Source organism: Lepisosteus platostomus, unplaced genomic scaffold (genome assembly GCF_059453375.1).
Source record: "Lepisosteus platostomus isolate fLepPlt1 unplaced genomic scaffold, fLepPlt1.hap1 Scaffold_63_H1, whole genome shotgun sequence".
In the NCBI taxonomy this organism is placed as follows: Eukaryota; Metazoa; Chordata; class Actinopteri; order Semionotiformes; family Lepisosteidae; genus Lepisosteus; species Lepisosteus platostomus.
The window spans coordinates 340,001-366,676 of NW_028291678.1; the positions used below are offsets into that span (position 1 = coordinate 340,001).

Sequence of the window (26,676 nt, forward strand, 5' to 3'; positions counted from 1 at the left end):
CAAGGTTTTCGTTTGTTCGTTTTGTTTTGCTCTGCTTTGCTTTGTTTTGCTTTCCATCGTGTTGGTAAGAGCGTAAATAAAAAGGCGATTCCTGCGTCTACCACTAATGTAAGAGCTATTTCAAGTGCGACGTGGTGCGGCTTTTCAAATGCTTGTGGGCATTTCTCTGTTGTTGATTCTTTTTTTGTGTGTAACAAAGTGGCATTTTCATGTCCGGACGGGGAGACTTTATCATTCCGACATGAAGCCACCCTTAAGTCCTCTGAGGCGTGTCTGTCTGCAAGGCTTGTATTTTGGAAATGTTTTTTTGAAACGGAGAACGACTTTGAAATAGGCTTCCGCCGGCGCCTCGCAATCCAGGTAAGATTGTAGCAAGAACGCAGCGGCAGTGGGGCTTGCTGTAGTCGTGGCTGAGTGGTTAAGGCGATGGACTAGAAATCCATTGGGGTCTCCTCGCGCAGGTTCGAATCCTGCCGACTACGTTATCCGCCTCCAGTCGGTGTGTTTCGGCGCAAGCAAAGAAGTGCGCCTCTTTGCTGTTCCTGGTGGTTTTAAAACGCCCAATCGCTTGTACCCGCTGCCTTGGAAATAAGTTCTTCAGCGTCCGCGAATGGCATTTTGCAGCTGGAAGCAGATGTCGACGCGTTTTGCACAGAGCACCAAAAAAGCGTCTTTTTTGAAGGCCCTGGCACTGAGCATTGGTGGTTCAGTGGTAGAATTCTCGCCTGCCACGCGGGAGGCTCGGGTTCGATTCCCGGCCAATGCAGTGGCTTTTGCAGCAAGCGGCTCCATCACTTGCATCCCCTTGCAACTCGCAACTCAAAAAACCCACTGAAGCTAAGCAGGTGTGAGCCAGGTCAGTACCCGGATGAGGGTGAGCTACAGGGAAAAACAAAGCTTCCAGCTGGAAGCGGTGTTAATGGTGCCGGCGGTGGGGCGCTCACCCTGAGGTCTGTGCGGGTCCCAATGCCCCAGTATAGTGACGGAGATGCTGTGTTGTAAAAGGGCGCTGTCTTTTGGATGAGATGTAAAACCGAGGTCACAGCGCTCTGTGGTCATTCAAAATGACCACCAAAACCTTTGACAAAAGCTCTTGGTAATTGATGGTCTTCAATAATGCTTCTCCTTTAGGTACATTTTAAATCAGCTGAAAAATGCTGTGAAATGGGGGGGCACTTCAGGCCAGTGTAGGATTTGGGTTACAAGAACCATGAAACTGCACGAGAAAGCCCGTACACTGAATTACACGGCTTTCTATTCAAAGGAGGACAAAAGAAATTCCCTGAGTTCGATTTTTTGCAGCACAGAGAGGAGTGCTGTTGTGAGGCCGGTTAGCTCAGTTGGTTCGAGCGTGGTGCTAATAACGCCAAGGTCACGGGTTCGAGCCCCGTACTGGCCAGGTCCTTTTCTCCTCTCTTACCAAAGCTGTTAGGTTCCTTTCCGTGGTGAGAGGGGTTGTCATGCAACGCTGCCACATAGTGCCGACAGACAAGAGTGTTGCGGGAGCAGAGAAAAGTGTTTGAAGATTTAAGAGTGTCTTAGGTGGAGCCAAAATCAAGTGTCACAAATACAAGTGGGAGGATTTCCAATGTTTAATATGGTAAAAATAAGCGGAAGTTATCTGCCGGTCCGGCACAGTCTGCCATGCTTTTGTCATATACTGTAAAGTGGTGTCGAACTGGGTGTCGAACTGGAGCCTCACCATTTGCATATGTGAGGCTCCAGTTATACATCGAGTGTCACATTAAATGACAAAAATGAAGAGAGTTAAAGCAGCTGGAGAGGTTTTCTTACAACTTTTGAGCTGACACAGTTTTGGAAAATGTTTCCTTCACGCTGCACTGTACAACATAGGCAGCCAAGAGTCTCCAAAACAAAACAGAATTGACAGATAGGAGAAAATTCCCACTCATCCTGAAGTTCCCAAAATCCAGCACTGAGCGTAAACAAAGTGTCTAAGTAGCGTGGGAATGCTAACCCTAACCCTAGCTGGAGTTTGAGCAATCCAGCACTGAGCGTAAAAAGATGAGTCAAAGTAACGTCTAATCGGATTAGTTTCCTTAGAGCTGGTTCAGAGTCTGTTCAACAGTTTACCTTTCACACATGCGCAAAGAAGAATGTTGGGGGTGCACGCTTCAAGGCGCCTTACAGCTGTAGGGAGTGATTCGAGACGATTCGTGGCGTGTGCTCGTTCCCATATACCGTACGCCACGGAGTGCAGTGCTAAGATGATGTACAATACCGCTTGGGCACGTAACGGCGTTATACGCAAGGTTTTCGTTTGTTCGTTTTGTTTTGCTCTGCTTTGCTTTGTTTTGCTTTCCATCGCGTTGGTAAGAGCGTAAATAAAAAGGCGATTCCTGCGTCTACCACTAATGTAAGAGCTATTTCAAGTGCGACGTGGTGCGGCTTTTCAAATGCTTGTGGGCATTTCTCTGTTGTTGATTCTTTTTTTGTGTGTAACAAAGTGGCATTTTCATGTCCGGACGGGGAGACTTTATCATTCCGACATGAAGCCACCCTTAAGTCCTCTGAGGCGTGTCTGTCTGCAAGGCTTGTATTTTGGAAATGTTTTTTTGAAACGGAGAACGACTTTGAAATAGGCTTCCGCCGGCGCCTCGCGATCCAGGTAAGATTGTAGCAAGAACGCAGCGGCAGTGGGGCTTGCTGTAGTCGTGGCCGAGTGGTTAAGGCGATGGACTCGAAATCCGTTGGGGACTCCCCATGCAGGTTCAAATCTTGCCGACTACGGCGTCTGCCGCACGTCTCCTTGTGCCTGCGCGGCAAAGGTGAAGTGCCGCTTCTCCTTCCCTGGTACTATAAAAACACTAAATAGCTTGGCCCCGCTGCCATGGAAATGAGTTCTTCAGATAACCACACATCTTGCGTTCGCACCTCTGGTGTTCTACTTATGCCTTTGAAAACCTAATGAATAAAACTGAAAGAACCGACACAATATGTAGGTGCTCGTAAAGCATGCATTAAAGAACTGTTAACAGCAAGGGTTTCAGTGGGTTAACTGAGGAGAAGGCGTGATCGCTAATTGTTGACTTTTTATTTGGTGTTAGAAACACTCTTACTGTGCATGACGTGCAACAAATTTAGCCACAGAAATTGCATCACGCTTTCATGTATGCTATTGCAGACACCAACGTTGCCTAGATAGAAAACCTAAATAGCCGTGGGTTTGCTTGCTGGTCTGAAGGATCTCTCTTCGAATCTCTATCATTTGTCAATGGAAGTAAAAGGTGCTGCAATCTGATACGTTCAGAATCAAACCCGCAGCTGTTGTTCGACTTTATTTCTTGACTAATTACAACTGAGTGTCGCATGAGCAGTTACGTAAACTTGTCTGATATATTTGAACACAAATGCCGTTCTTCAATTAAAACTAACAGTACATTGTCAGGGACATTCAGTTCTATACAAACAAGAGACAGACAAGAGAACATTTAGTATATAATAGACAGAAAGAGGTTCGAATCCTGCAGACTACGTTGTCCACCTCCTGTCGTTGTGTTTCGGCGCAAGCAAAGAAGCGCGCCTGTTCGGTGTTCCTGGTGGTTTTAAAATGCCAAATTGCTTGTACCCGCTCCCTTGCAAATAAGTTCTTCAGCGTCCGCGAATGGCATTTTACAGCTGGAAGCAGATGTCGACGCTTTTTGCACAGAGCACCAAAAAAGCGTCTTTTTTGAAGGCCCGGGTTCTGAGCATTGGTGGTTCAGTGGTAGAATTCTCGCCTGCCACGCGGGAGGCTCGGCTTTGATTCCCCGCCAATGCAGTGGCTTTTGCAGCTAGCTGCTCCATCACTTGCATCCCCTTGCAACTCGCAACTGAAAACCCACTGAAGCTAAGCAGGTGTGAGCCAGGTCAGTACCCGGATGAGGGTGAGCTACAGGGAAAAACAAAGCTTCCAGCTGGAAGCGGTGTTAATGGTGCCGGCGGTGGGGCGCTCACCCTGAGGTCTGTGCGGGTCCCAATGCCCCAGCATAGTGACGGAGACACTGTGTTGTAAAAGGGCGCTGTCTTTTGGATGAGATGTAAAACCGAGGTCACATCGCTCTGTGGTCATTAAAAATGACCACCAAAACCTTTGACAAAAGCTCTTGGTAATTGATCGTCTTCAATAATGCTTCTCCTTTAGGTACATTTTAAATCAGCTGAAAAATTCTGTGAAATGGGGGGCACTTCAGGCCAGTGTAGGATTTGGGTTACAAGAACCATGAAACTGCATGAGAAAGCCCGTACACTGAATTACACGGCTTTCTATTCAAAGGAGGGCAAAAGAAATTCCCTGAGTTCGATTTTTTGCAGCACAGAGAGAACCACTGTCGTGAGGCCGGTTAGCTGAGTTGGTTAGAGCATGGTGCTAATAACGCCAAAGTCACGGGTTCGTGCCCCTTACTGGCCAGGTCCTTTTCTCCTCTCTTACCAAAGCTGTTAGGTTCCTTTCCGTGGTGAGAGGGGTTGTCATGCAACGCTGCCACATAGTGCCGACAGACAATTAAATGACAAAAATGAAGAGAGTTAAAGCAGCTGGAGAGGTTCTCTTACAACTTTTGAGCTGACACAGTTTTGGAAAATAATTCCTTCACGCTGCAGTGTACCATATAGGCAGCCAAGAGTCTCCAAAACAAAACAGAATTGACAGTCATATAATGTCCATTAACCCCGGTTTTAAACGCAGCATCATGTCTGCCATCATAAGAATATGAGTCCAATATTTTAGAATATAGTCAGAATGACTTCTAACCTTAGCTGTGGTGGACTTCTAACCTTAGCTTTAATCCCTATTGCTCAATGCATGGTGTACGTACTGCATACATGTGTCTTGAGAATGAGGAATGGGCCCCTGAGACAGTCATTTGCCTGTTTCACAAATGATCGTATTTTACTAGAGATTCTGTTTGGGATTCAGATGTGCATTCGGACAGCAATCCCTTTCAAGAAATGATATGTTCTGGATGAGGTCAAAGGTGCTAGAACACTGTATTTAGGATGTGTTTGCAGTGATTGTGTGTCTCCTGCTTCAACGCAGTGATATATAGATGTGCTCCTGTAATTTATTGGTACATGCCCAGGGCAGTAAGTAGTCTGAGGATTTATTTCCAGACGGCATAGAGCAGTGAAGCACTTCTACTTAAATTATTACATTATACACAATTTGAGTTCATTTTAAAAAGTAAAAGGTAATGAAAGGAATGCATTTTCATAAGAAAGATAATACCGATATGCATGTGATAATCTTCCTTATATCATGTAGTGCGTCATTTGGACACTTTGTGGGCTTGAAATACAAAGAAAATCATGTTCTATGGTACAAGATAAATACAAAACTTAATCATTTATTTTAATTAGATTTGTTTATAAAGCATAAGCAATCATTTATTACATTAATATATGTGAAAATGACATTTTAGCACCATAATATTACATACAGGTCTCTAGCTTCAACACAGTGATATATATATATATGCTCAGTGATTTATTGGTACATGCCCAGGGCAATAATCAGAATTAGTATTTATTTCCATACGGGCTACAGGTAATGTTGTGAAATACTTCAACACACTGGATCGCAGATTTAGACCCCCTGCACTCTTACTCCTTAAAAACCAAAGAAATGAAGATATGTAGCAATCACATTGTAACAGGGGTGACAGTGACTTAATGCTTATACTACTGGACTTCTGGTACCTTTAGGGTACGGTGTTCCCTGAAGGGCTCTCAAACCCCGCATTTCAGATGCCTAGCTGTATTGCTGATGTGTTGCACCTCAGAATCACTTTTAAACCTTACCTCTGGTATCTTTAATCCCTATTGCTCAACGCATGGTGAAAGTATTGCATAAATGTGTCTGAAAATGAGCAATGGGCACCTGAGAGACTCATTTGCCTGTTTCACAAATGATCATATTTGACTAGAGATTCTGTTTGGGATTCAGTTGTGCATTCTGACAGCAATCTCTTTCAAAAAATGATTTTACCTTATCGCGGCTTTGCCCTTCTTGCCTTTTTGGACAATATCTCCATCTTGTGGTCGTTGTTGGTAATGTCTAGACAATATCTCCATCTTGTGGTCGTTGTTGGTAATGTTTTCTTATGCCCTTTTTTTATTTCAATTCTCTATTAGATGATTCTAGAATCTCTACAATAGAGTTGAAAACATCAGTTTTATAGCAGACAATATGACATTATTTATAGTCCAATTAGAAATTTATTACCCTGTTTTTAACATAATAACAAATTAAAACTAAGTTTGGAACACCAGGGAACATAAAAAATGATTTTTAGGAAAACCATGAGGTTCTCTGTGTCCGATGCCTGCAAGGGGAGAAAGCTAGAATCCTTTGATTTTTCCAAATTTGAAAATAAACATCATATAACAACAGCTTTCATTCCTAGGAGTGAAAAACAACCATTTTGAAAGACATATTAGTTTCTAAAACACTACAATAAAGTTAAAAACATCCATTTTATATTACATTATTTTTTGTGAAATAATTAAATTGGCTTATTTCTCTCGCATTAAATTGGCTACAAATGCAAGAATTCAACCAGATATTCTTGTAAAATGTATAATGTTGCATTGCAGTTAGTTAATGTAGTTAGTCCATAGTCAGCAATCTAAACTTTATTGTTAAGCTTTAATGATTGATGTTGTACCAGTAACCTTTAGAAATACTATAGTACTTCACAAATGCTTTGTGTGTTTGGAAACCTTTTGAGTAAAAGCCTTATAAAAATAGGTTTAGTTTTTACAGGACATCACAAAGAAATAGGATGGTATAATTCTTATAATTGCTTAGTGATTGTATTTGGAAGATTATGCACTAAACAGACTTCAGGAATGCCAGTGGATCATTGTGCTATTTGGAATTATTCCAAAAATCAAGTGACCTCTTTGCTGTAGTATTTTTAGTATTATTTATTTAGTATTAATAAAGAATAGATTTATTAAAGTCGTGCGATGTGCAAGCGGGATATGTAAAATAATTTAAAATAAAGTTTTTTATTATTGTTATAGAGAAACATGATCAGATTTTCCCTGGTTCAGAAAAAAAACGATTAAAATCTGTAATCTTTCCACTTGTATGTCATCAGACATTAACGAGTACAACCCCCCTCTCTGCCGGAGTGCTGGCTGTGACGAATTAAACCAATTTCACAGGTGTTTTCAAAGTAGGAAGTACAGTGTTAACTAGTAGATGGCCTCCTCAATGAAATCGCTTCAACATGCTAATGCGTTGGTGTAACAGTCCGGGCGTGGCAAGCTTCCAATGTCAACTCGACTCGATTGGAAGACAATGAACGTATTTTAGCCCTAAATGAATTAATAGCAAACATGGTTTACATAAAAGACATTTTTCCAAGAAAGTTTATAATAATACAATCTATAGTTGAAATCTGAGCCTAAATATAAAGAAAAAAGCATTTTCAGAGAGCAATCACGCTGTGTTTATGTAGAAAAAGCGATTAGGTTTATGAGCAATCTAATTACCTATTCGCTTAAAACGCTATATAAAATAAAGTTTATTTAAAGATGAATGATAAGTGTCGCAGTTTTAATAATTTTCGTAGTAGGGCTTGGACAGATTCCAAGTGCATTTTTGCAATTTACGTTGCATTGTCCAATGTGATGTTGTAATACAGTTTAGAATACAGTAAGTCTAAACTGTATCAGCTTTATTTATGGGTTGCAATTTAGAAAAAGTCAAAAACCGCACTCAAAATCCAATTTAGAGCTTTCTGGCAAGAGGAGACACCCAAATTATAATGTAACATGCCACTGTTTGTGCATGAACAAAGTTATACTGCAATTTTCCTTAGATACGCGATTAAAAAAAATAATTTTTTTGAATCCCCGGCCAAACACATTCCATAAGAATCAGCGCTTTTATACAGTATATCGCCTTTAAACACGCGTTTACGATTTAAATCAAAACTCGATTCAAATCAATATAAATGTTTATTTTGTAACGCATAGGTGACTATTCATTGTTATTAAAAAGACGTAAATTCGATCATGTTGTGATATTTAGAAATATAAATTTGTTTTGATGCGAGTGAGGTTTTATTTAATCTCTGACCAAGGGAAATGTTTCATTTTTTCAAAGAAATGTTTGTTAAAAATTAAAGTCATAGTTCCATGAGATTCAACCACAGACCATGTGACATAGGAGTCAGGAACCTAACCCACAGCACCACCAGCGCAGTCACATGCTGAGGGCTGAAAAAGCACTACAGAAACATTATCGACTATAAAATAATGTAATTAGGCACAGAAGAAGTTTACAGCACAGTACAATAATAAATGCTGACCATGACTTTAGAAGCATAAATTACCTTACACTCAATTTAAACACAAGCTGTCTTTAGCCCTCTAAGCTGGTTCATACAGAAATGTAGAGAACCAGGCTCAGAACACACAGCTTCATTAGCGAATACATATGCAGAACAACTAGAGAAGATGTTTTACAGAGGATGGATTTTTAGAAACATCCCATCAGTGACATCACTGAAGTCAACTCCTAGGTAACTGTCGTGTGGATAGTTTCACAAGAATCAGACAAAGGTTTAAGCATCGCTTATTTTAGATAAAACTGCAAAAAAACAACAACAACCCATAATGTACTTCTTTGCGGCTCTGTTTGCCCAAATCATATATTCACAACGTGAAATTAGAAAATAGTATTACGTAACCAAAAACCGCAATATGGAAACAGAACCTGTGTAATTGTTGACAGATGATGTACTCGTAACATTTTTACAAGACGAACTACAACATTTAAAAAATGACTTGTATGTACTTGATATCTCTAATCAATCCACTGCACTGCATTAAAACAAAACAAAAACTAAAACGCCCTGGGCATACCGTTTCGCGCTTCTTATCAGTTGCTCAAAAGCAATTTGACCGTATGAAATGCATAATATAAACCTAGAAACATATACGTGAGGAGTATTTACGTAGTATCGGTGTCAAGACATACCTCTCAAATACTGTAAATCAAGTTAAAAATATCTCAAGACCGATTCTGGTCATAATGAAACCATGTTTCGTGTATGTTTTCTTTAAAGTACCGAGACCAGCCATATACTGTATGTTTATGTTCCAAAATTAATATCGTTTATGGCCTTCACACGCGTTGCATTACGCTCCTATTCTTTTTATGCTCAGGCACTAAGATTTCCCTTCAGTGGTAAAATTCCATATAAATATTCAATACTTAAACGGGCACAGTTAAGACATTAAATATACATATACATATACATATACATATACAAACTGTATACAGTACAGTTTGCATACGGTAATATGTTTATGTTCCTAAATCAATCTCTTTTATGAGCATGTGAAAGGCATGGTGAATCGATTCTCAAAAATTACTGTACTTTGCATGATTGGAAAAAAATGCGTGATTGCGAAATGCTGTGGTGTTACTTTTACAAAGAAGGTCAGTGAAAAAAATAATGTGGACCAGGGCAATACTTTGAGTTTACAGCTTGTCCAAGGTCATTTATTATTAATACTATTAGTAATATCTTCATTAAAGACTTTGATGGCTACAGCTCAAACATGAGAAGTTGAGCTTTATTAGCTCCACCTTGCGGAAATTCCGGATAATATTATTTTGCTAGCGGTATTTACCGGTAACTCGCGGTATTTACCGGTAACTCGCGGTAGACTGCGTACAGCGTACCGGAAAATAATGCAGTATCGCCCGCACATTTTGAATGGCTGCATCTGTAGCAATCATATTGTAGCAGACACTCATTTGCCTGTTTCACAAATGATCATATTTTACTAGAGATTCTGTTTGGGATACGGATGTGCATTCTGACAGCAATCTCTTACAAAAAATGATTTTACCTTATCGCGGCTTTGCCCTTCTTGCCTCTTTGGACAATATCTCCATCTTGTGGTCGTTGTTGGTAATGTCTAGACAATATCTCCATCTTGTGGTCGTTGTTGGTAATGTCTTCTTATAGATAGATACTTTATTGATCCCGTGAGGGAAATTGCAGTGCAACAGCAGCTTAACACACACAACACAGCCACAGTGTAACGAATTATATAATAATAGTACAATACTGTATATATACTGTATATATATATATGAAACAGAAATAGAAACAGAAACAGGAATCGCTTACTCACCTGGAGAATCTCTGTAGGAATATATAGCATTTATCAATGGAAATAAAAGCTGCTTTAATACAGTGCATGTTCAAACTCAAACCCTCAGCTGCTGTTCTTGTTTGTTTTGGGACAAATTGCAACTGAGCATCGCATGAGCCGTTACGTACCCTTATCTGTTTGGCAATTTCAAGGGAGGAGTTAGGTCAGAATGGGTAGGCTGCAAAACAACAAGTAAAGATTTATTCCAAGATGAAACGTTGTGGCGGTTTTCTTATCTTTTCAGCATGGACTAAACTTTTACGTGTTCCTTATATGCTATATATGTATATATTAGCACCAATGTCGTTCTTAAAAACTAACATGAAATTGTCAGGGACATTCAGCTATATACAAAGACGAGACAGACAAAGTAATAATTCTGTATTAACGTGGCCTACATATTGACGCAATGATCGAACTAACTGACATGTTCTGATTCACATCCCCTGCAGTTCATGCCAATTAGAACAATAGCAATGCTGAGTCCTCCCCACCCTACTGAGCACAAATTCAGCTGCTCTCCAGTTCTGTTCTGCATGTTTTTTCATTGCAATTGAGCTCGGAGCTGGAGATGATCTCCATACAGTTCTGTGTTAACTAGCCCGCACTTGCGTGCTAATTTACGGGTTGTGGCAGATGCTTTTCTATAGTTCATATACATGACGGCAACCTGTTACCGAGGAACCTGAGAGGTTTAAAAGCCTCACGAGCCAGGCAGGACTTGAACCTACAATCTTCTGATCCGAAGTCAGACGCGTTATCCATTACGCCACTGGCCCATAGAACATGCGCTTGCACTCCACCACAGAGAGCTCTACACTGCTACTAGTAGTACACCTCCCCATCTAAATTTTCACAGCAAGAAACTTGTGTTTCCTACTATTTTTATCAGGTTTAAAATATCATCTCCTTAAAACAGAAAAAGTGTTGATGTGTCGTGCTGAAATTCCGATTGATTTTGAATTCAAAGAAAAAACGTTTTCTTCCAAAACACCGTGAAATTGTCACATCTTGCAGACAATAGGTGTATTCCATGTTGAAAAGAGAAAAAAGAAAACAATGGAGCCTTTTACAGGTGTGAGGCTTCTTCAGGTGTGAGAAGACCTCACGGCCGAAACGTTGTGTTTCCTTTCTTCTCTTTTCAGCATGCAATAAACCTATTACTTGTTCCTTTGCAGCCGAGGCATGCTGACATAGCTACCCAGCTGAACATCTTGCAGACTCTACAGTACTTCTCTCCTGTAGAAGTAAAGCAGGGCTTGCTGGGTGAGCTTTTGCTCCGGTAAATTAGGTCACGTGTCATGTTAAATCACTTCTTCTAAACACAACATTTGCTGGTGCTAGCTTTCCCCATGAAAAGAGACATTTCCCTTACAGTACATGACATATCGTTTTTATTCTATCAATAAGTATAGAAATTAAACAAAAGAAAAAATGGTGTCGCCAAAGAATGCACAGCTCTGTCGCCTTGGGGAGGTGTCAAGGGCATTGAGCTCCTTGGACATGAAAAGTGCCCGATAAATGCCATTTCTCATCATTTCTCTTGGCGTCAGTTCTGCTATTAAATGGGACGGAGGCAACGGGCTCAGAGAGCAGGTTAAGAGCACACCGAACGCAGATGTGTCCAAGTGTCTGTAAAAGCGCGGTGCTCCGCTGGCGCTGTTCCCTAGTGGCTTAAAGTGCCCGCCTAGTAAGCAGGCGATCCTGGGTCTGAATACCAGCGGTGCCTCTCTCCGTGTCTTGTTGTGCCGAATGTATCATTTCAGACAAACATGTACAGCTTGGTTCAGTTTAATGCAAGAATTCATTTCCTTTCTGGAATAACTTGTTTTTGAAGAAATCCATACAGCTTGTGAAAGATGAAATCCATTTCTTGGTTGTCAGTGGAAAAAGATTGCCGGCTGCAAGAAGCGCAAGTGATTGTTTTCTTTGACCATAAACCTGCAAATGTAGGGAGCACAAGCGGCCGTCAGTCTCTGTGGCGCAATCGGTTAGCGCGTTCGGCTGTTAACCGAAAGGTTGGTGGTTCAAGCCCACCCAGGGACGCATGTCTCCGTTTTTCCAATGTAAACATCATCACCGCTAAAGAAGATGGCGCAGAAGGCTCCACAGTCGAAACGTTGTGCTTCTTTTCTTCTCTTTTCAGCATGGAGTAAACCTTTGCTTGATCGTTTGCAGCCTACGCATGCTGACACAGCTACCTTTCTCTTAACGCGCCTCAATCATTATTCACCAAAACCATCAGCAGAATGTGTCGCCTTTGTGGTGATGTCACTCCTCTGCTTCACAAATGTCCTTAGTGACGGACCATTTCTTTCTGCCATTTTTCCGGAGCGGTTATTGATTGCTCCATCATTTCCCTCATACTTTCCATCCCTAGATTGAAAAAAAAAAACAGAAACAGGCTGACAGGACGACAATCAAATTGCAAAAACTCATCAAAGCACTCGATAGAGTATTTGAATCCACAAGTAGCTACGAGCAACTTTGTCCTGGCTTGCATGAAAGTCGGAAAATGTCAAAAAGAAAAAGATGGTGGCTTTTTCATATCTGTTCTTTTATTTTTAGTTCGTTGGCTCATCTGTCCATTGTCCTCCTGCCTGGCTCTTGACCTGTGACTGTCTGAACGCACACATTAGACTTTCAGGCGGGGGATTTGTCCTGAGCCTCTGTGAAAGACCCACCCACCCCCATAAATAACTGCTCTAGAAACACATGAATGCAAAACTAAACCACAGCTTAAAGAGGAGCTCCAACTCAGTGCCATACTAATGTAAACGAAGTAATACTAAGACATGTTCTTATGGATTTGTCTTACCTTGAGATATGTAATTGGATTTCAGGATTAACTTCCTCATTCAATGTACTGGTGATTCTTTGCCTGGTCAGTACCTGGGTGGGAGACCTCCAGCGAACAATTAAGCTTACTGCTGGAAGTGGTGTTAAGAGACTCTTAGGATCTTCCAGAGGTGTCTGTCCAATAGCACTAGTTGCCTTAGAGCTGGCTCAAACATTGCTCAAGAGTCTACCTTTCACAGATGCGCAAAGATGAATGATGGGGGTGCACGCTTCAAGGAGCCTTCCAACTGTAGGGACCGATTAGAGACGATCCGTAGCATGTGTTCGTTTCCATATACGCCCCGTGTCTCAACGGTAGGACAGAGAAAAATACTGCCTCGACACGTAACAGCGTTATATTAAACCGCAGGACTTGAGGGCTGTTTTGTTTGAATGTTCAAGGCATTGGTAAGAGCGTAGGTCAAGGGCCATTGGTGCATCTCCTGTAACTGGAGTAAAAATGCTATTCAAAGTGCAGTGACTAAAATCGTCGTCCACATGTCTCCGTTGTTGATTGCTTTCTGTCTAAGAACGTTCTGTTTTCATGTCCGAACGGGGAGACTTTATCATTCCAACTTGAAGCCACCCTTAAGTCCTCTGAGGTGTGTGTGTGTGTGCTTGCACGTATGGCGTAAAAGGTTTCTTAAACGGAGAGCGAACTTGAAAAAAGTTGCCTCCGCTGCCGCCGCCGCCTCGCACTCCCTGTTCGATTGTAGCAAGAAGGCAGCGGCCGCGGCGCTCGCTGTAGTCGTGGCCGAGTGCTTAAGGTGACGGACTTGAAATCCGTTGGGGTCTCCCCGCGCAGGTTCAAATCCTGCCGACTACGGCGTCCTTTGCATTTGGTTGCGTGCGTGCGTGTAAAAGGACCAGCGCCGTTTCGTTTTCGCTGGGACCTTTAACACTCTAAATCGCCTGGACCCGCAGCCTGTGAAATCGATTCTTCAGCACCCACGAAGGACGCTTTGCCGCTGGACACAGATACCGATGCTTTTCTGCAACGAGCTTTCCAGCTGAATTTTCTCGGCAGCTCCGTACTGAAAATGTTCTCCATTGCAACATAGCGGAGGCTCGTCACGTCTATAGCAAGGCTGTGTAGGACCGCATACGCCACAGTGACTTGTACACAGACCACATGAAAGGCAAGCAAAATACACTTTTAAAATTCCAAAGACTCACAAGGTCAGAGGAACAGCGATGACCTGAACAGATCTGTTCCAGAAGTCTAGGTTGACCTTTTTAGAGCTGTAATTGCATTTTTGTTTAATAGAAGATCAAATCTACTCGCATGTACCAGCACCTTACAGTTTATTGATGTTAATTCTGTTTAAGTAATAAGATTGCTAACGATGTTGGACTTTAGCCGGTGTTTTTTAGAACAAATTGCTTACACTTCTGTAAGGAATACGCAGTACGTGCCTTTGTCAGTCATTGCTCACCATACCTGTAACTTTCTTATCTAACTCACTTCCTCAAATGGTGAAGGTCCACAAACATAAATGAAAAAAAAAACCCTTGTTGTAGATGAGGTGCACAAAAAAGCAGCCCCTGATAGTGTATAACACATTTGTACTATTGCAGAGACACATGTAACATATATATATATACTGTATATATATATGAAACAGAAATAGAAACAGAAACAGGAATCGCTTACTCACCTGGAGAATCTCTGTAGGAATATCTAGCATTTATCAATGGAAATAAAAGCTGCTTTAATACAGTGCATGTTCAAACTCAAACCCTCAGCTGCTGTTCTTGTTTGTTTTGGGACAAATTGCAACTGAGCATCGCATGAGCCGTTACGTACCCTTATCTGTTAGGGAATTTCAAGGGAGGAGTTAGGTCAGAATGGGTAGGCTGCAAAACAACAAGTAAAGATTTATTCCAAGATGAAACGTTGTGGCGGTTTTCTTATCTTTTCAGCATGGACTAAACTTTTACGTGTTCCTTATATGCTATATGTGTATCTATTAGCACCAATGTCGTTCTTAAAAACTAACATGAAATTGTCAGGGACATTCAGCTATATACAAAGACGAGACAGACAAAGTAATAATTCTGTATTAACGTGGCCTACATATTGACGCAATGATCGAACTAACTGACATGTTCTGATTCAGATCCCCTGCAGTTCATGCCAATTAGAACAATAGCAATGCTGAGTCCTCCCCACCCTACCGAGCACAAATTCAGCTGCTCTCCAGTTCTGTTCTGCATGTTTTTTCATTGCAATTGAGCTCGGAGCTGGAGATGATCTCCATACAGTTCTGTGTTCACTAGCCCGCACTTGCGTGCTAATTTACGGGTTGTGGCAAATGCTTTTCTATAGTTCATATACATGACGGCAACCTGTTACCGAGGAACCTGAGAGGTTTAAAAGCCTCATGAGCCAGGCAGGACTCGAACCTACAATCTTCTGATCCGAAGTCAGACGCGTTATCCATTACGCCACTGGCCCATAGAACATGCACTTGCACTCCACCACAGAGAGCTCTACACTGCTACTAGTAGTACACTTCCCCATCTAAATTTTCACAGCAAGAAACTTGTGTTTCCTACTATTTTTATCAGGTTTAAAATATCATCTCCTTAAAACAGAAAAAGTGTTGATGTGTCGTGCTGAAATTCCGATTGATTTTGAATTCAAAGAAAAAAGGTTTTCTTCCAAAACACCATGAAATTGTCACATCTTGCAGACAATAGGTGTATTCCATGTTGAAAAGAGAAGAAAGAAAACCATGGAGCCTTTAACAGGTGTGAGGCTTCTTCAGGTGTGAGAAGACCTCACAGTCGAAACGCTGTGGTTCCGTTCTTCTCTTTTCAGTGTAGTGATTCATAGCCGTTCAGGGACCCCAAATATGTAAGAAAACCGGTTCAGGGACGCCAAATATGTAATCATAGTGGCTCTCTGAAGGCACCAGTTCTGTAGGGTTTGGGCATTTACTGAGACAATTATTAATTGTAGCAGTAAATCACAAAGTTGATTCTTTTGATGGCTTTAGAGTCCAACCATGCGACATAACTCAAACAACGCACACACACAGGTACTAATACACGAGGATACATTTATTAATACATAGAATATGCATATAAAACTAACAGATCTTATCGAGAGGGTTATCAGAATACAAAAGGTATATATTCAGTCAGTTACGAAGTGTTACACATATCAAGAGGACATACGTTCAGTATATCATTCATTAAGACCGTTTCGTAAATGAACTTAGTTATAACTTCTACATTAGATACTCAAACAAGTACATAACTCTTAGGAATTAAATTGATATCAACTGGTTGGGATAACAATTGAATTCTCGAGCTGTAATGCATTGAAGTTAAATACTCATCCAATCTTTGGGGATTCAGATCTCCTGCGGGCACAAAGAAACAGTTGCAGGCTGTTGCTGTCCAATCCGCGCTCTCTGGCTCAGTGCCAGGCTGTGCTGTGCGGCTTGCGACGGTGCGCTGCTGATGCTCACTGACCGGCTAGTTAGTGTTGGCTTTAACTAGCAAAGTTTGTGCACAGGAGAAAAGATGACTGTGGGTCCCAGCAAGTCAGGAAGAGGACCGGTTCGTTCCTAATGAAGAGCTAGTTCTGAATAGTGATTCAGCTTTCCACAGTTCCGACCTGTTCACGAGGCCTGCTGCTGGTTACTCTCTGGCAACCTCCACTCTAGACTCTTAGAACAAAGGAAAGTTCTGGCACTCAGACACACTGGCCGTTCCGTGGTTGTCCGGGCTGAGTCTCAGGATGGTCAGGAGGCGCGCTGCGAGGATGTCCTGCCCTTGGGAGCCTTCTGCTCCTGGGCCGTCCTGCCCTGGAATTCTCCTTTGAATTCCCTTTAGAACAGTCCACATAATCCTCTCCAGAATCCCTTCTGAATCTTGTTGAATCTCACTGAATCTCTCAGGCTCTCTGTGTTGCCTGTTTTTACCTTGAGGAACTTCAGCTCATTGATTGGCTGAAAGTTCCATGGGCATCAGAGTCCCACGTGGGTTACTCGGCCCTACCAGTCCCTGATTGGTTGATCAAGGTGAGATATGAGTCACTTACTCCTGACACTTAGTAATGCAGTCCAGATGTCCAACTGGCACTCCCTAGACAGATAGGCGCCAATGGATGACCATTGATCATGATAGCCAGGCTTAGCTAAGTGCATCCCCCTTTGGGAGCTGTCCTAGGACCTTAAATCACCCTGGGAATAGTCTCTCTGTGGCTGCACCACAGAGATGAACAGAGAAATGGGGCCTCATTTGGGAAGCTCGGAAACACTTAATTCTGCCTTATTAATAAGCCTCGCCGCTACATCAGCATGCAATAAACCTATTACTTGTTCCTTTGCAGCCGAGGCATGCTGACGTAGCTACCCAGCTGAACATCTTGCAGACTCTACAGTACTTCTCTCCTGTAAAAGTAAAGCAGGGCTTGCTGGGTGAGCTTTTGCTCCGGTAAATTAGGTCACGTGTCATGTTAAATCACTTCTTCTAAACACAACATTTGCTGGTGCTAGCTTTCCCCATGAAAAGAGACATTTCCCTTACAGTACATGACATATCGTTTTTATTCTATCAATAAGTATAGAAATTAAACAAAAGAAAAAATGGTGTCGCCAAAGAATGCACAGCTCTGTCGCCTTGGGGAGGTGTCAAGGGCATTGAGCTCCTTGGACATGAAAAGTGCCCGATAAATGCCATTTCTCATCATTTCTCTTGGCGTCAGTTCTGCTATTAAATGGGGCGGAGGCAACGGGCTCAGAGAGCAGGTTAAGTGCACACCGAACGCAGATGTGTCCAAGTGTCTGTAAAAGCGCGGTGCTCCGCTGGCGCTGTTCCCTAGTGGCTTAAAGTGCCTGCCTAGTAAGCAGGCGATCCTGGGTCTGAATACCAGCGGTGCCTCTCTCCGTGTCTTGTTGTGCCGAATGTCTCATTTCAGACAAACGTACAGCTTGGTTCAGTTTAATGCAAGAATTCATTTCCTTTCTGGAATAACTTGTTTTTGAAGAAATCCATACAGCTTGTGAAAGATGAAATCCATTTCTTGGTTGTCAGTGGAAAAAGATTGCCGGCTGCAAGAAGCGCAAGTGATTGTTTTCTTTGACCATAAACCTGCAAATGTAGGGAGTACAAGCGGCCGTCAGTCTCTGTGGCACAATCGGTTAGCGCGTTTGGCTATTAACCGAAAGGTTGGTGGTTCAAGCCCACCCAGGGACGTATGTCTCCGTTTTTCCAATGTAAACATCATCACCGCTAAAGAAGATGGCGCAGAAGGCTCCACAGTCGAAACGTTGTGCTTCTTTTCTTCTCTTTTCAGCATGGAGTAAACCTTTGCTTGATCCTTTGCAGCCTACGCATGCTGACACAGCTACCTTTCTCTTAACGCGCCTCAATCATTATTCACCAAAACCATCAGCAGAATGTGTCGCCTTTGTGGTGATGTCACTCCTCTGCTTCACAAATGTCCTTAGTGACGGACCATTTCTTTCTGCCATTTTTCCGGAGCGGTTATTGATTGCTCCATCATTTCCCTCATACTTTCCATCCCTAGATTGAAAAAAAAAAACAGAAACAGGCTGACAGGACGACAATCAAATTGCAAAAACTCATCAAAGCACTCGATAGAGTATTTGAATCCACAAGTAGCTACGAGCAACTTTGTCCTGGCTTGCATGAAAGTCGGAAAATGTCAAAAAGAAAAAGATGGTGGCTTTTTCATATCTGTTCTTTTATTTTTAGTTCGTTGGCTCTTCTGTCCATTGTCCTCCTGCCTGGCTCTTGACCTGTGACTGTCTGAACGCACACATTAGACTTTCAGGCGGGGGATTTGTCCTGAGCCTCTGTGGAAGACCCACCCACCCCCATAAATAACTGCTCTAGAAACACATGAATGCAAAACTAAACCACAGCTTAAAGAGGAGCTCCAACTCAGTGCCATACTAATGTAAACGAAGTAATACTAAGACATGTTCTTATGGATTTGTCTTACCTTGAGATAAGTAATTGGATTTCAGGATTAACTTCCTCATTCAATGTACTGGTGATTCTTTGCCTGGTCAGTACATGGGTGGGAGACCTCCAGCGAACAATTAAGCTTGCTGCTGGAAGTGGTGTTAAGAGACTCTTAGGATCTTCCAGAGGTGTCTGTCCAATAGCACTAGTTGCCTTAGAGCTGGCTCAAACATTGCTCAAGAGTCTACCTTTCACAGATGCGCAAAGATGAATGATGGGGGTGCACGCTTCAAGGAGCCTTCCAACTGTAGGGACCGATTAGAGACGATCCGTAGCATGTGTTCGTTTCCATATACGCCCCGTGTCTGTCACGCCCCACACTCTCCCTCGCAAACGACGTTACATTCCCGGAACCTCTGCTTCCCAATCTCATCCCTGATTGAACCCAGCACATTCTCACATGCATCAGATTCCTCAAATTCTCACTCCCTAACCAATCATCCAATCACACCCCTTTCCTTTCAGTATTTAAACCCCCTTCGCACACCTTCCCACGCTCACTATTGAGAAGCCTATCTTAGTATTCTCCAGTGCGTGTTTCCTAACCTTTTTGACTGATCTCCCGTTACGAATCTTCTGCTTCTGCCTCTTGACCTCGCCTTCTGGATTTTGCCTTTGAATTGTTTTGACTATCTCTCGTTACCGGACCCTTTGCCTCCCTTATCGACCCTGCCTTTGGATTTTGTCTTTTGGATTGTCCCTTTGCTACTCTGTGTCCTGTGGGATTCCGGTCACGCATAAGGATCCTCCTATTCCACGTATTGGTTCCTTGACAGAATAGTGAGCCATATTAAAATGGATCCAGCGGACCAGAGTCAACTTTCTATTCTCCTTGAACACTCCCGGAACCTGGACCTGCTAACTACTGCAGTCCAGCAACTAGCTGACCACTTTGCACTTCCGCCGTCTCCCCCACCTGCAGCTCCTGCCCCTGCACCCCTGCTTCAAACACAAACTAATCTTCTACCCCCTCCCCTCCCGGAAAAATTTGATGGCGACTCCTCCAGATGTCAGGGCTTTGTGACTCAATGTCAGATGGCTTTCCACATCCGTCCAGACTGCTTCCCCACCGATGGAGAAAGAATTGCTTTTATGGTATCTTGCCTCTCTGGACGAGCTCTGGAATGGGCTGGACATCTCCTCTCTCGAAACGCTCCTGAGACTGCTAACTTCCACCTTTTTCAGACAGCTCTACAATCTGCCTTTGGGCAGTTGCACTCTCGCCACCTCATTGTTGCACGCCTCACTTCCCTTACTCAAGGATCTCGCTCTTTTCAGGACTACTCTTCCGAATTCCGTTTTCTGGCTGCTCAACTCGCTTGGGATCACAATGCCCTGATTCACTACTTCCGCCTTGGATTATCTGATGAACTCAAGGATCACGTTGTGCACCTGCCCCTGGACTTCCCATCACTTGACTCCTTCATTTCTCGAGTTTCTGAACTAGAGCTCAGGATGCAACAGCGAAGGTCGGACAATCGGACCCCTCCCACACCCTCCCAACTGCCTTCCTTCCATAGACTGACCTCCGAGGAAAGAGATTGCCGACTTCGTGAGGGGCGTTGCCTTTACTGCGGTTCCCCTGATCACCTCCGAGCTGCCTGCCCCAGTCGCCCTCCTTGCTCCTATCCACCTGCTGTTATGGCCAGTGTCACTTCTTCCTCTCCCAGATCTGGACTCTTTCTCCCAGCCACCCTGTCATGGACTACTGGACAGACCTCTCTCTCTGCTTTTGTTGATTCGGGCTCCGAAGAGAACTTCCTAGACTCTGGACTCGCTTCGTCCTGGAATATTCCCCGGTTGCCAGTCACCCAGCCCATTCGGCTCCTCACTCTTGATGGCTCCCCCCTCTCCCCTGGTCTGGTGAAGTGGCAGACCCCTCCCCTCACTCTTCGCATCGGCGCCACCCACCAGGAAGTCATTCGGTTCTTTCTCATTCAATCCCCTTCTCACCCATTGGTTCTTGGTTTCCCGTGGTTACGGATTCACAACCCACACATCTCCTGGTCACAAAGGGAACTCACAGCCTGGGGTTCCCATTGCCTTTCGCATTGTTGTCAGCTTCCTCAGAAAGTTTCCGTCTCCTGCATATCTCAAGATAACCTCCCCAATATCCCTTCCCAGTACTCGGATCTACACCTAGCCTTCAGTAAACAGAAGGCCCTATCCCTCCCGCCTCATCGCCCATCTGACTGTCCTATAGATCTAATTCCAGGGGTTCTACCCCCTAAGGGCCATGTCTATTCACTCTCCAACGAGGAGACTCAGGCTATGGAAGATTATATCCAGGAGTCCTTGGAATCTGGTTTCATCCGCCCCTCTTCCTCACCTGCCTGCGCCGGTTTCTTCTTTGTTAAAAAGAAAGACGGCTCTCTCAGACCCTGCATTGATTATCGCGGTCTGAATAACATAACTATCAAGAACAGTTATCCCCTTCCTCTGATTTCATCGGCTTTGGAATCACTCCGGGGCGCCACTATTTTTTCTAAACTGGATCTCCGCGGTGCGTATAATTTGATCCGCATTCGGGAGGGTGACGAATGGAAGACGGCATTCATTACTACCCACGGTCATTATGAATACCAAGTAATGCCGTTTGGACTGATTAATGCTCCTGCTGTCTTTCAGGGGTTCATGAATGACATCTTTAGGGATATCTTGCACAAATATGTCCTGGTATACCTGGATGATATTCTGATCTTTTCCCGAAGTCCCCAGGAACATGTCTCTCATGTGCGTGAGGTTCTTCATCGTTTGATTCAGAACAAACTCTACGCCAAATTGGAAAAGTGTACTTTCCATGTTACCAGAATCCACTTCCTTGGCTACATCCTCTCACCCCTGGGCATTGAAATTGACCCTGCCAAGACTGAATCCATACAAAACTGGCCAACCCCCCAGAATTTAAAACAAATTCAACGTTTCCTGGGATTTTCCAATTTTTACCGCCGTTTTATTAGGAATTTCAGCTCTGTCGTCTCCCCCATTACAGCCCTGACCCGAAAAGGTCATGATCAAGGGAAATGGACTCCTGAGGCAGACCAAGCTTTCCTTCATCTCAAGAGACTGTTCACCACAGCCCCCCTCCTCCGTCACCCAGACCCCAACCTTCCATTCATTCTTGAGGTGGATGCCTCAGCCAACGGAGTCGGTGCCATATTATCTCAACGTCATGGAGAGAAGGGTATCCTCCACCCCTGCGCCTTTTTCTCCAAAAAATTGTCCCGGGCCGAGACTAATTATGATGTTGGAGACCGAGAACTACTGGCTATCAAGCTCGCCCTGGAGGAATGGAGACACTGGTTGGAGGGGGCCCTACACCCTTTTACTATTCTTACAGATCATAAGAATCTCTCTTACCTACAAACTGCCAAACGTTTGAATCCACGCCAGGCCCGCTGGTCACTTTTCTTTTCTAGGTTCCATTTTTTTATTACTTATACACCGGGATCCAAGAACATAAAGGCTGACGCCCTATCTCGCCTCCATGATCCTCCTGGCTTTTTGGACCCTCCTGAACCCATTATACCCCCTGAGAGAATTGTGGCTGCTATTAGATGGGACCTGGAGAACCAAATCAAACGTGCACTTCACAACCAAACCGTTCCCCCCCAGTGTCCTCCAGACAGACTCTTTGTTCCTGATACCATACGCTCCACTGTTCTTCGCTGGGGTCATGACTCACTATTTGCAGGTCACCCCGGTGTCAAACGTTCCTTGGAATTCATCTCTAGACATTTCTGGTGGCCTTCTATGAGGACTGATGTTACTGGGTTCGTGCAGGCCTGTCCCATCTGTGCCATGTCCAAATCCTCCCGTCTTAAGAAGCCCGGTTTACTCCAACCACTCCCAACCCCTAGAAGACCTTGGTCCCACATCTCAGTGGATTTTCTTACAGATCTTCCTGAGAGTCAAGGCAAAACTACCATTATGGTCGTGGTAGATAGATTCTCGAAGTCGGCTCATTTCATTCCTCTTCCTGCCCTCCCATCTGCTCAAGACATGGCTGACCTCTTCATTCTTCATGTCTTCAGACTTCACGGCATTCCTGAGGATATCGTATCAGATCGAGGACCTCAATTCATTTCAAGATTCTGGAGAACTTTTTGCAAATCTCCCGGGACTTCCACATCTCTCACGTCTGGCTATCATCCTGAATCCAATGGACTGACGGAAAGAACCAACCAGGACCTTCTTACTTACCTTCGATCTTACGTCTCTGCTTCTCAAGATGACTGGGTCTCTCTCCTCCCCTGGGCTGAGTATGCTCATAACTCTCTCTCTTCCTCCACCACTGGGATGTCTCCCTTCTATTGCTCCCTGGGATACCAACCCTCTCTTCTCCCGGACTCTATCCCTGATTCGGATATTCCCTGCCTCCAGACGCGCCTCACTTTCCTCAAGAGGATTTGGAGACAAGCCAGATCCGCCCTCCTGAAGACCTCCTTGCGGCAGAAGACCACCGCTGACCGTCATCGACGACCTGTGCCCAGACTACGACGAGGACAGTTTGTCTGGCTGTCTACTAAAAACTTACCCCTTAGACAGCCTTCACATAAGTTGGGACCCCGTTTTATTGGACCTTTTCGCATCCTCTCCCAGCTCACCCCTGTAACCTATCGTCTTGCTCTTCCTCCAACTCTCAGGGTGCACCCCTCCTTCCACGTCTCTCTCCTGAAACCCTACCACAGATCCCCCCTCTCCCGGCCTCGGCCACCTCCACCCCCACCACGACTCATCGATGGTCTGCCTTCCTACACGGTCAATAAGATCTTGGATGCCCGCTGGCTCCGAGGTCGCCAACAATTTCTAGTCGACTGGGAGGGCTATGGTCCTGAGGAACGTTCCTGGGTCTGGGAGAAAGATATTTTGGATCGCAGCCTCATTGATGACTTTGTTCGTACTCGCTCTCTGAGGTCGTCAGGAGCCGACCCTAAAGGGGGGGGTACTGTCACGCCCCACACTCTCCCTCGCAAACGACGTTACATTCCCGGAACCTCTGCTTCCCAATCTCATCCCTGATTGAACCCAGCACATTCTCACATGCATCAGATTCCTCAAATTCTCACTCCCTAACCAATCATCCAATCACACCCCTTTCCTTTCAGTATTTAAACCCCCTTCGCACACCTTCCCACGCTCACTATTGAGAAGCCTATCTTAGTATTCTCCAGTGCGTGTTTCCTAACCTTTTTGACTGATCTCCCGTTACGAATCTTCTGCTTCTGCCTCTTGACCTCGCCTTCTGGATTTTGCCTTTGAATTGTTTTGACTATCTCTCGTTACCGGACCCTTTGCCTCCCTTATCGACCCTGCCTTTGGATTTTGTCTTTTGGATTGTCCCTTTGCTACTCTGTGTCCTGTGGGATTCCGGTCACGCATAAGGATCCTCCTATTCCATGTATTGGTTCCTTGACAGTGTCTCAACGGTAGGACAGAGTCAAATACTGCCTCGACACGTAACAGCATTATATATAACCGCAGGACTTGAGGGCTGTTTTGTTTGAATGTTCAAGGCATTGGTAAGAGCGTAGGTCAAGGGCCATTGGTGCATCTCCTGTAACTGGAGTAAAAATGCTATTCAAAGTGCAGTGACTAAAATCGTCGTCCACATGTCTCCGTTGTTGATTGCTTTCTGTCTAAGAACGTTCTGTTTTCATGTCCGAACGGGGAGACTTTATCATTCCAACTTGAAGCCACCCTTAAGTCATCTGAGGTGTGTGTGTGTGTGCTTGCACGTATGGCGTAAAAGGTTTCTTAAACGGAGAGCGAACTTGAAAAAAGTTGCCTCCGCTGCCGCCGCCACCTCGCACTCCCTGTTCGATTGTAGCAAGAAGGCAGCGGCCGCGGCGCTCGCTGTAGTCGTGGCCGAGTGCTTAAGGTGACGGACTTGAAATCCGTTGGGGTCTCCCCGCGCAGGTTCAAATCCTGCCGACTACGGCGTCCTTTGCATTTGGTTGCGTGCGTGCGTGTAAAAGGACCAGCGCCGTTTCGTTTTCGCTGGGACCTTTAACACTCTAAATCGCCTGGACCCGCAGCCTGTGAAATCGATTCTTCAGCACCCACGAAGGACGCTTTGCCGCTGGACACAGATAACGATGCTTTTCTGCAACGAGCTTTCCAGCTGAATTTTCTCGGCAGCTCCGTACTGAACCTGTTCTCCATTGCAACATAGCGGAGGCTCGTCACGTCTATAGCAAGGCTGGTTAGGACCGCATACGCCACAGTGACTTGTACACAGACCACATGAAAGGCAAGCAAAATACACTTTTAAAATTCCAAAGACTCACAAGGTCAGAGAAACAGCGATGACCTGAACAGATCTGTTCCAGAAGTCTAGGTTGACCTTTTTAGAGCTGTAATTGCATTTTTGTTTAATAGAAGATCAAATCTACTCGCATGTACCAGCACCTTACAGTTTATTGATGTTAATTCTGTTTAAGTAATAAGATTGCTAACGATGTTGGACTTTAGCCGGTGTTTTTTAGAACAAATTGCTTACACTTCTGTAAGGAATACGCAGTACGTGCCTTTGTCAGTCATTGCTCACCATACCTGTAACTTTCTTATCTAACTCACTTCCTCAAATGGTGAAGGTCCACAAACATAAATGAAAAAAAAACCCTTGTTGTAGATGAGGTGCACAAAAAAGCAGCCCCTGATAGTGTATAACACATTTATACTATTGCAGAGACACATGTAACATATATATACTGTATATATATATGAAACAGAAATAGAAACAGAAACAGGAATCGCTTACTCACCTGGAGAATCTCTGTAGGAATATCTAGCATTTATCAATGGAAATAAAAGCTGCTTTAATACAGTGCATGTTCAAACTCAAACCCTCAGCTGCTGTTCTTGTTTGTTTTGGGACAAATTGCAACTGAGCATCGCATGAGCCGTTACGTACCCTTATCTGTTAGGGAATTTCAAGGGAGGAGTTAGGTCAGAATGGGTAGGCTGCAAAACAACAAGTAAAGATTTATTCCAAGATGAAACGTTGTGGCGGTTTTCTTATCTTTTCAGCATGGACTAAACTTTTACGTGTTCCTTATATGCTATATATGTATATATTAGCACCAATGTCGTTCTTAAAAACTAACATGAAATTGTCAGGGACATTCAGCTATATACAAAGACGAGACAGACAAAGTAATAATTCTGTATTAACGTGGCCTACATACTGACGCAATGATCGAACTAACTGACATGTTCTGATTCAGATCCCCTGCAGTTCATGCCAATTAGAACAATAGCAATGCTGAGTCCTCCCCACCCTACTGAGCACAAATTCAGCTGCTCTCCAGTTCTGTTCTGCATGTTTTTTCATTGCAATTGAGCTCGGAGCTGGAGATGATCTCCATACAGTTCTGTGTTCACCAGCCCGCACTTGCGTGCTAATTTACGGGTTGTGGCAAATGCTTTTCTATAGTTCATATACATGACGGCAACCTGTTACCGAGGAACCTGAGAGGTTTAAAAGCCTCACGAGCCAGGCAGGACTCGAACCTCCAATCTTCTGATCCGAAGTCAGATGCGTTATCCATTACGCCACTGGCCCATAGAACATGCGCTTGCACTCCACCACAGAGAGCTCTACACTGCTACTAGTAGTACACTTCCCCATCTAAATTTTCACAGCAA

General features: G+C 43.9%; 11 non-coding genes across 11 annotated transcripts; 8 read left to right on the forward strand and 3 right to left on the reverse strand.

Moving 5' to 3' along the window:
• Positions 1 to 400: 400 nt before the first annotated feature.
• On the forward strand, positions 401 to 482 carry trnas-aga (transfer RNA serine (anticodon AGA)). Its single transcript has one exon. It is a non-coding gene; the product is annotated as a tRNA-Ser (tRNA).
• Positions 483 to 695: 213 nt separating this feature from the next.
• On the forward strand, positions 696 to 766 carry trnag-gcc (transfer RNA glycine (anticodon GCC)). Its single transcript has one exon. It is a non-coding gene; the product is annotated as a tRNA-Gly (tRNA).
• A 559-nt stretch (positions 767 to 1,325) lies between these two features.
• trnai-aau (transfer RNA isoleucine (anticodon AAU)) lies at positions 1,326 to 1,399 on the forward strand. Its single transcript has one exon. It is a non-coding gene; the product is annotated as a tRNA-Ile (tRNA).
• A 1,270-nt stretch (positions 1,400 to 2,669) lies between these two features.
• Positions 2,670 to 2,751, forward strand: trnas-cga (transfer RNA serine (anticodon CGA)). The gene has a single exon. It is a non-coding gene; the product is annotated as a tRNA-Ser (tRNA).
• An 8,137-nt stretch (positions 2,752 to 10,888) lies between these two features.
• On the reverse strand, positions 10,889 to 10,961 carry trnar-ucg (transfer RNA arginine (anticodon UCG)). The gene has a single exon. It is a non-coding gene; the product is annotated as a tRNA-Arg (tRNA).
• A 1,193-nt stretch (positions 10,962 to 12,154) lies between these two features.
• trnan-guu (transfer RNA asparagine (anticodon GUU)) lies at positions 12,155 to 12,228 on the forward strand. The gene has a single exon. It is a non-coding gene; the product is annotated as a tRNA-Asn (tRNA).
• A 1,536-nt stretch (positions 12,229 to 13,764) lies between these two features.
• Positions 13,765 to 13,846, forward strand: trnas-uga (transfer RNA serine (anticodon UGA)). The gene has a single exon. It is a non-coding gene; the product is annotated as a tRNA-Ser (tRNA).
• Positions 13,847 to 15,405: 1,559 nt separating this feature from the next.
• Positions 15,406 to 15,478, reverse strand: trnar-ucg (transfer RNA arginine (anticodon UCG)). Its single transcript has one exon. It is a non-coding gene; the product is annotated as a tRNA-Arg (tRNA).
• A 2,679-nt stretch (positions 15,479 to 18,157) lies between these two features.
• On the forward strand, positions 18,158 to 18,231 carry trnan-auu (transfer RNA asparagine (anticodon AUU)). Its single transcript has one exon. It is a non-coding gene; the product is annotated as a tRNA-Asn (tRNA).
• Positions 18,232 to 24,884: 6,653 nt separating this feature from the next.
• On the forward strand, positions 24,885 to 24,966 carry trnas-uga (transfer RNA serine (anticodon UGA)). Its single transcript has one exon. It is a non-coding gene; the product is annotated as a tRNA-Ser (tRNA).
• A 1,554-nt stretch (positions 24,967 to 26,520) lies between these two features.
• Positions 26,521 to 26,593, reverse strand: trnar-ucg (transfer RNA arginine (anticodon UCG)). Its single transcript has one exon. It is a non-coding gene; the product is annotated as a tRNA-Arg (tRNA).
• Positions 26,594 to 26,676: the final 83 nt, after the last annotated feature.